This window comes from Apodemus sylvaticus, chromosome 9, assembly GCF_947179515.1.
Source record: "Apodemus sylvaticus chromosome 9, mApoSyl1.1, whole genome shotgun sequence".
Taxonomy (NCBI): Eukaryota; Metazoa; Chordata; class Mammalia; order Rodentia; family Muridae; genus Apodemus; species Apodemus sylvaticus.
In genome coordinates, this window is record NC_067480.1 from 41,552,825 (window position 1) to 41,561,445 (window position 8,621).

Below are 8,621 nucleotides of genomic sequence, written 5' to 3' on the forward strand. Positions count from 1 at the left end.
TGTCCTTCCTTCCTTCCTTCTGTCCTTTCTTTCTTCCTTCCTTTCTTCCTTCCTTTCTTCCTTCCTTTCTTCCTTCCTTCCTTTCTTTCTTCCCTCCTTTCCTTCCTTCCCTCCTTCCTTCCTTCCTTCCTTCCTTCCTTCCTTCCTTCCTTCCTTCCTTCCTTCCTTCCTTCCTTCCTTCCTTCCCTCCTTCCTTCCTTTCTCTTTTGCTTTCTTCCTTTCTTCTTTTTGTTAGAGCTTTATTAAAAGACATAAAATTAGAGGCCCATTCTTAAAGGGTGATATTTTTCACATCAATACTGTTACCTGGAGAAACATAGTTGTCACATTTCCGTCAGCAGACCTAAGAACCATCTAGATGACCGACCATCCGGCTCTACACCATTCCTTCGGGTTCTGGTGATGTGCTAGCTTTCCGATTCCTTGCAGAGCAGCGCTTTTATGGAGCACAGTAAAATTGAACAACTGAAGTGGCAGGGAAATGAAAAGAGGACCTGGAGGAAAAACCCTTTAAGAAGATTGCTTTCAACCTTTCAGTGTTTCCAAACACTGTAAATTCATCTATATTATGTCCCTTCGTGTGCACCCCCTTCACCCCCACCCTTGAAAATAGAGACAAATGCTAGCTAGATAAGTTGTCCTACCACTGAGATTTGTTCCAGTCCCTTTCAGTATTTTTTGCTCTGAGACAGGGTCACCCTGAATTGCTCAGATTGGCCTTTCACTCTCAGTCCTTGAGAGTTCAAAGCAGGCCTTGAACTCGTGATCCTCCTGTCTCAGTTTCCGGACAAGCTGAGATTGTCGGCTTTCACCACCATGCTCAGATTTCCGTGCTGATTTTTCCTTGGGCAACTACTAAAATCATTCTCAGACCCAAATCCATGTGTTGACCCTTTCTGAAGACACTAGTATGGATGGATTGCTCCTCCTTTAAGTCCTGTGCAGCTGTTTGACCTGGGCTCGGGACCTCACTAGCGAGTGGAATGAGACTGAGTTCACTGACCTCTCCTGTACCTCTCCTTGGAGAGCTCTGTATAATTACACCCGTGTCGGAAAGACCTGCTTGTGGTGTCCTGATGTAATCACTCTTTTGATAAACACCAAGGCGTGTGTCCCCAGAAGTCACCTTGCCTTGGTTTCACATGATCACTCTAGTGGAAAAATGACAGGGGACCCTGTGGAGAGAGTACCCAGCTGGCAGGGTGAAATCCCCAACTGACTTAGGTGCCTGTGGATGCGACAGCACGGTACCCTGTGTGGCAGTGTGGTATAGTGTGAGGTGCTTATGGCCACAGCAGTGACGGCTCAGGCTCAAACAACTGTCGGGACATAGCTGCCCCTGTTAGCAGTGGGTGGCTGTCACCTCATTCACTTTATCTTCTTTAGTCTTTTAAATAGCAGTCTTTCAGATTCCTTCAGATTTGGAATCCATTCAGCATTTATTCAGACTTCCTTTTGAAGCCGTTTCTCCTCGGTGGATTCTAACATCCCAGGGAACAGATGCCGTCTGCAGCCAGGATTTGAGACAGGGTAGGGCCTCTGGGTCTTTTCTAGCACTGGCTACTAGGCTGCACTTGACATAGCACGGTAGGTGCTTCAGGTGATGGACAGCTGTCGTCTCTCCAGCTGCTGCCTCTCCAGCCTTGTTCTTTAGCTCACAGATACCCTGAGGAGGACACAGCCTGTCCCTTATGCTGGGGTAGTTTGTCCTTTGTGGTACCGGAGCTTCTGGGCATCTCTCGTCAGGCAGTGATGCTGTCTTGTCTCTAAGAGTAGACTCAATGCTACTTCTTCTGCAATAGTAATATTGTTATTAATTATTTGAAACCTTCATACAATGTCTTTTGGTCATAGTCACTTCCCAGCTTCTCCCATACCTGCCCTTCCCATTTTCTTCTCCCTCCCACTGAGCCCAGTTCCTGTTGCTCTTGGGAGTGGGACCTGCCCTGGAGTGTGGCCCCGTTACTGAGGGTCACATTATTAAAGAAAGAGATTCCCGCTCTCCCATAAGCTATCAAATACCAACACCTCCTCCTCGGCTGCTGGTAGAAGTTGACTCTTCTCTCTCCACCTCTGTGCTGGGATCCTGTCTGGCCTGAGCTTGAGTCGGTATTGTGTATGCTGTTACAATCGCTGTGAGTTCAAACGCACAACGGCCCTGCTGTGTCTGGAAAACACTGCTTCCCTGAAGTCACCCACAGCCTCTGGCATTTATAATCTTTCTGTTCCCTCTGCAGTCAAGTTCTCTGAGCCTTGGAGGGGTGTGTGGAGTATGCACATATCACTTTGGGGCGAGCGCCACAGTCTTGTATCTTCTGCGTATTGATTGGCCAGTTGAGGGTTTCCGTGCTATTCGCTCTTTATCCCAGCAGCCATTGGAAACTTTAACATCAGGGTGTCTGACTTCGCAGGTTGTGTCTTGTCCCTGGTCCCTTGTCCCTTTTTGTGCTTATTAAGCCCCCTCTCTTCTTTTATAAAGGCTGGGAAGGGGTGGTGGGATATGGATGAGGTGCTGGGGAGGAGGAGGAGGGAAGGCAGAGAGAGCTTCTATACCTAGGTCACTTGGGCCTGGACTGGCCTTGTGTGTTTTTGTGGAGTGGGAGAGGAGCAGGGCTGAAAGGAAATGGATTTGTTTTCATCTTTTGCCCATGGGCTATCCTTTGTAAACCAGAGAACTGAGATGGACCAGGGAGAAAGTGATGGTCTGAGCGGGGACTGGCTTCCTCCGTGACACAGTTGGCCAGAAAAGAACCTGGTGACTAGAAGGTTCCCTGCTTCCCACAGAATCCTTCCTATCATTTATGGGAAAAGATTTATGGAGGCACTCCCAGAGTTTGGCAACTGTCTAAGGTATGGTGAGGTCTCTACTGGTCAGGATATATTAATATCTCCAGTGAGCTCAGATAGACCACAGACACATAGGGCACTGGTCATAGGTCATAAGTCATAGGTCATCTGAGCCAGGAACAGACCATGAAACTAGGCCTTAAGCCATCTGCTTAAGCAGCAGACCCCAAAGTCCAGGAGCAAGACAGTGAAATTCCCCCACCCGAGGAACAGCCTGAAGATAGCCACATGAATGGGAGATATCTTATCTTAGGGTAGGTCATCTGTGCTAGGCAGCCCATCTTGTGGTTAGTCATTCATGACATAGGAATGCAGTTGATCTAGAACATTCTAGCACCCACCAATGAGGTTTTAGATTATCTAACCCTAATGTAGTAGCCAATCAAAATTGTACTAACGTCAGGGCTTTGGCCCCTACCAATCACAATAGAGATTACCTAATCCTTCTGTAAAACCCCCCGTTTCCTATAAAAGAGGCCTGAGCATCTTTGTTTGGGTAGCCATTTTGTTGTGGTGGTAACCCCCACACGCTGGTTGTTTCTGCAGAATAAACACTCTTTGTTCTTGCATACTATCTGAGTCTGGGAATCTTCCTTGAGTGATTCCTGAACCCTAACACCACCTCCACCTGCTTCATCAGAGAGAGGGGAGAGGACAAGGTGGACCTCATTCCAATTCCAATTCACTCCTCAGCATCTTTTACATTCCCTAAACCTCCTGGCCATGTCTCCCCTAAGTTAAGGTGTAATGTTCATGTGGTTACTCCCACCAGGAAACTTGGAAGCAACCATAAAATACATCTGATGAAACAGATATGCAAAGTCTGGAAATCAGGAGAGTGGTTTTCCTGGGGGGCGGGGAGTGAGGTACGGATGACATTCTATTTATTCATTCTGATGCTATTTACATCAAGCTCATTTTGAGAAAATTCACAGAGCTGATGGTCTGACCACAAGAACCTTAGTGGAATTTCCTTTTTATTACCTGGTATCCAATTAGCCATAATAGCTGAGCAATGTCCTGTTGAGAGAAACTCCTCCTCTCTTAGAACCTCAGGGATAAATGCTGCCTTGTGGAATCTCCAGTTTAGAACTTCGGACCACCAGAATCGTAAGGTAACAAGTTTGATTTGTTTTAAGCCACAAAGCTTGAGGGAATTTGTTATAGCAACAGCAGGAAACTCATCTAAAGTTGTTTCCAAGGAAACTAAATTTTGTTGTTGTTGTTGTTGTTGTTGTTGTTGTTGTTGTTGTTGTTGTTGTGAGACTGCTAGGTACCAGGCAAGTTCTATGCAAGCTGGGATTCTAATGCAAATTTACTTGCACTTAAAGAACAGAAACCTATTAAAACCTATTTTTCCCACCCAAGATAAAATGTTATGCTCTGTTAAGTTCAGTGCTACAGAGCATTGAATCTCCATAAGGAGAACTGTAGAAGTCATTAGTTTGGGTTAGGGCCTTATGTTGGTTGTTGTAGCTTCCTACTGGCTTTAATCACAGGATGCAGTAGCAAGAGATGGTCTCAAGGATCCATCTCCTGTACTCCAGACACAATTTTCCTTGTCTTTATTGTGGAGAAGCAATCCAATTTCCCCTTGGTAATATGGGTCAGTCACCCTTCCTTTCTTAGCCTAGTGGCTTAAACAAATCAGAAAGTGACCCCAAAGTGACCAGGAGGAAGCCTGATCATCCACATCGATGACACATTGCTGTGTCTCCTGGCAGCATTCCTTAACTGGGAACTAAAACCTCTAGAACTGCCGACCAGTTAGCTCTCTCTGCCTTGTGGTTCTATCTCAAGTTGTGAGCACTCAGCTACTGCTCCAGAGCCATGCCTGCCTGCCTTCCTGCCTGCTGCCCGGCTCCCTGCCACGATGGGACTCAGACCCTCTGAAACCGTAAGCCCCAAATGAACTCTTTCTCCTATAAGTTGCTTTGGTCCTGGTGTCTTACGAAACAGTAGAAAAGGAACTATAGGGCAAGCTTGATATCACACTGTTCCTGTAGCCTTAGTGGCTACTAAATTATCTACTAGATGTTAGTCATAACCTCATCAGTAATTTGACACTACTTGGTATGTTACAATGGGATAAAGAGGAGAATTATGGTCTGTGGGGTTACTTTACTCATTCCAAACTGGAAATCATCTCTCAACAAGAGTGTATCCCTGAGCTGGGCGGTGGTGGCACACGTCTTTAATCCCAGCACTTGGGAGGAAGAGGCAGGTGGATTTCTGAGTTTGAGGCCAGCCTGGTCTACAGAGTGAGTTCCAGGACAGCCAGAGCTACACAGAGAAACCCTGTCTCGAAAAAAGAAAAACAAAAATCAAAACAAAACAAAGAGTGTATCCCTTTACTTTTGAAGACAGAACCTGTGAACTATTAAAGTCTCAAGCTCTGCCTCATGAGAAAAGAATCTCAGGAGAGATGAGATAGGGCTTGGGTAGCAGCTTAGGGCTAGACTGTGTCCTAGGCCCTGAGATCAATCCCTGCCACCACAAAAATAAATAGATTAATTAATACAAGATCATTTGTTTCCTGTGTTGGTAGTTTTTGTTAACTTGAGCAGTTACCTATACCAGATTGGCCTGTAGGCAAGTCTTTGGGAGCGTTTTCTTGATTAATGATTGCTGTGGGAGAGTCTAGCCCATTGTGAGTGGTAGGCCCTAGGCGGGTGGGCCTAGGTTGTCTTGGTTTGCATCTTAGCATGCATAAAGCCCCAAGAATAAAGCAGAAATGACATACTATTAAAGTATTAACACTTTGAGCATAGAGGGAGGAAGACCAGGAGTTCAAGGTCATCCTTGGCTGTGACTGGAGTCCGAGGCCAGTCAGGGACACATGAAATGATGTTATTACTCTGCCAGTGAAATGAGCCAGTTCAAGCCAAATTAAAATATATTAAATGCAGGTTTATTGGGAAGCCACCCCCAGGCAAGTTCACTGGCCCCAGGGAAGGAGGCCAGGGAGTCACCATAGAGAAAGGGGAAGGGAAAGGGAACGAGAAAGAGGGAAAGAGAGGAGAGAAATAGGGAGTGAGAGACCAAAATGTCTAGGTTTTATAGGGAGGAGCCTCTGGGCCATGGGCAGCCCAGTCCCTGGGCTGGAAGGTTCAGGGTTGGGGACAGGTTATGCCAGGTAGAGACTGAGGGATGCTGGGAGAACCTGGAGATAGGTCTGCTTTGCTATGTAAGAGATGCATCTCAGTCCCTTGTCCCAAGGTCTGAAATCAAACACATGAGACATTGTCAAATAAAAAAAAAAAAGATATGGGAGGTAGCTTAGAAGTTAGGAAGGCATAAAATATTGAAGTATACAATGGTTATATTTGAACCATTATATATATATATAATATATTATATATATATTATATATGATTATGTTATATAATATATAATATACAACACATAACACAACATATAATATACAATATTGTATATTAATATACAATACTATATGTATATAATGTACATTAATAATGCATAATGTATAACATATAACATATAACATATAATATATAGAATATATAATATATATGTATATATATACATATATGTATATGCATGCATATGTGTGTATACATATATGTACATGAATGAGAGATTGAAAGAACATGTAGGATGTCCCTGAGTTTAATTTACTACACTGTTCTTCAGACTTGCATACAGGGTTAGACAACCTCCTGGGTATTTTTTTGTTTTTTTTGTTAATGGCCTAACAAAGAAAATGTCCCGCAGATATTCTTACTCTGGTGGCAAAAGGGCAAGGCAATTATCTCCCTATCTACCTGAGATGGATGACGAGGCTCAGCACAGAAAGGCACTTGCTGCCAGGTCAGATGGCCTTGAGTTTGATCCCGATCTCTGAATGAACAGGATGTAAGAACAAAGTACCACCACAGGCACCGGTTCCCTAAGGAAGTATATACAGGAGTAGGTGACCAAGGTCTAGTGAGGACGTATGGGGTGGACTAGGCTTTCCTTTGAAGGTCAGGGTGGCCTAGGCATGGGTGACAGAGACAGATGAAAAAGCTCTCTTGGTGGTTGGTGGAAGGCACAGCACCTGCTAGGACATTAATGGAAAAAACAAAACAAAACAACCTCTCCACACACAAAACAAACAAACAAACAAACAAACAAACAAAAAACCAAGAAACCCAATTCCTCTGGAGATTCCAGGTTGAGAATGACAGGTTGAGAATAGAATGAGAATACTATTCTGGCCCCCTTTCTTCACTATGAGAGCTCTGTCCTTCATCAGCCCAACGCCGAGCTTAAAAGGTTAACATTTTTCAGGAGAAACTGAGCCCAGGCAGGCCCTGACCTTTGATCTGACTCCAGGAGCCAAAAGAAAAAAAATGCTCATACTTCCGCAGTATGAGGAATGCTGAGGTCATCGCTAATTTTCTGGTCCTGTCCTCCACCTCCCCCAGGTGAACTGGAAGCTGTTCCCTTCCCTCTCAGCCTGCCTTCCATCGCGCCTGCGCTGTGCCATTTCCCTAGGGTTCCATTTCATCCCTGCGGCTCTGCATTGTGCTGGGCTGGGCTGGGAGGCAGCCCAAATGCTCTGGGAGGCTCTGCTGCTGCAGCCACAAGCGCGAATCAATTAAGCAGCTCTTCGGTTCAGGCTCTTGGGCAATGACATAGCTGGCTTCACGCTGACTTTGTTATATATGAGATCCCCAAAGAGAATAATACCTTATCTAAACTTTCATTATATTTTATAGTACAATGACTATGGATCGATAATAAATTTTGTTCTAATATAACATTAGTTTCAGAAGAATTTCCCCTTTTTTTATCGTGAAATCAAATTATAACCATAAAGACAGAAGCTTTCTTCTTAAGGACTCTGTGAAGAGAACAATCGTCTGTTCGAGATTAATATTTTAACTTACTTAAATTATTGCTTGATGAGTTTGTACAATACAGAATTAAATATTCCATTCAGAAACTGTACTTGCAATATTTGACGAAAGTAACACTTTTTACAATGCTAATGAAACCATATCTGATATTACTTAAATGGAATAATTTAGTGTTTTATTAATTTTTAAAAGGTAAAAAGAATGTCAAATATATAAACAAGAATAGAAAATACAAAATGGGAATCAATTATCCTTGTACATGTACATTGTCAAGCTGAACGAGACTGGTGTTCTGCCTTATACGTGACCTGTTTCAGAGGGAACGATGGCATAGATGTGTTGGAGAGGTAGTCTTTTATTTTTACTCCATCTCTTAGCCTCCCCTCCTCTCGGAGGAAATGACTAGCATAAACTTAGAGTTCCTCATTCCTTGATTTGCATATTTTACTATTCGGATGTAGAAACTTCAGTCTTAGCTTGTGTACCGCCATATCTTTATCTTTAAATCATCTTTAAATCGCTTTATGTTTAAATCAGAATTTCAGGCAGGTACAAGCTGAGGCTCTGCTAGACAAACGTTGAGCTTGGGCTACACAGCCTAAAGGTATGATATGAACCCCTAAAATTAGCGGTGTGTGCACACTTTTATCCAGGGAAAAAGATCCGTCGCGTTCATCAAATCGCCAATTCCATTTTTGATCTGACTTACCTGTCACCTTCTTTATTTGCTTTGAATACATTTCTTTCTAATGTTGTCGGCTTACAACGGGCTGTACTCCTCTTGCTCATATAAAAGGTCACACTGCAAGATAGGTTAATGGAGAAAAGTATCGGAATGGAATCTGCTTTGTGATCAATGTGGTTGTCTTTCTCTAACACGTTGAAATTCTATTAAACCAGTTTTTCTAA